The sequence below is a fragment of the Hippoglossus hippoglossus genome, chromosome 19, assembly GCF_009819705.1.
Source record: "Hippoglossus hippoglossus isolate fHipHip1 chromosome 19, fHipHip1.pri, whole genome shotgun sequence".
In the NCBI taxonomy this organism is placed as follows: domain Eukaryota; kingdom Metazoa; phylum Chordata; class Actinopteri; order Pleuronectiformes; family Pleuronectidae; genus Hippoglossus; species Hippoglossus hippoglossus.
The window spans coordinates 9812244-9813546 of record NC_047169.1 but is presented as its reverse complement, the minus strand read 5'-3'; positions in this window follow the sequence as shown (position 1 = coordinate 9813546).

Genomic DNA, 1303 nt, shown 5'->3' with positions numbered 1-1303 from the left:
CACACGCGCTGCCGAGCTCTCGCGCCGGATGAGAGAAAAGAGAGAGAGAGGGAGAGAGAGAGAGAGAGAGAGACTATGAGTGTGTGTGTCTTTGTGTGTGTGTGTGTGCGCAGATGGAAGAGGTGTTTTCTGAGGGGTGGGGGGGTGGAATTCACCCGCAGGCATGGAGCGTGCGTGTGCGTGTGTGTCATGGCCCAGGCAGCCAATAATGCCAGTCAATCATTCAGTCCTTATGCATGGTCACACACACACACCCCCCACCCCCCACACACACACCTAGGAAACAGAACAAATAACATACATGTCTATTACTATTATTTGCTATATGTCAAATAATGATAAAATCTAGTAAACTCTGTTTTCTAGATACTCTTTTTTACAGTTTTCTAGATGCTCGGTTTTCTACTTAATCAGTCTTCTAGTTACTCTGTTTTCTAGTTGTCTAACTACTCGGTTTTGTTGTTAATCATTTTTCTAGTGACTCTTACAGCTACTTTTCTAGTTAATCAATTATTGTGTTGATCACTTTTCTAGTTGCTCAGTTTTGTAGTTTTCCAGTTACTCAGTTTTCTAGATTTATATTTAGTTTCTAGTTCCCTTCCTCTTGATCTTTACATTCACACACTGTGAGTTTCTGTATATATTAAATCAGAGGTGTGATGGTGCTCTGAGCTGCAGTGAACGTTGAGCTTGTCAGGAACTTCCTCAGGAACCTGTGATATTATATTCACACCATCATATGTCTCTGTATTAACATGCATAGTGTCCTCATTTAGTTAAACTCTATTATCACATACCTGCTAATTCCAGCACATACATGTACATTTACATGTTTGTAAATGTACAAACTGAGAGCTTTACAATCAGTACATCATGTGTGATATACTCTAACCGTAGACTCTGTATAGTGAAAAGTAAACACCTACATTAATCAGTATAGTATATAATAATATATATATATTAATAGTATTTACCATATGCTATGCTTGGGGAAGTGAATATAATGTGCATGCTACAGTAATGCTGAATTTAAAGCTTACTCATCGTACTGTGCTGTGTTTGATTGCATGTCTGATCTCCCTGGTCACGTATCAGTCTAATAAAATCGAATACATTGTTATTGTGACAACCTCATGAATAAACATATTGTTAAATTCATACCTCACTGACAGTGTCAATCAAAACTGAACATTATTGTATTATTATAAGTGTACCTAATAAAATGACCTCTCTAACCTATCTATCTATCTATCTATCTATCTGTCTGTCTGTCTGTCTGTCTGTCTGTCTGTCTGTCTGTCTG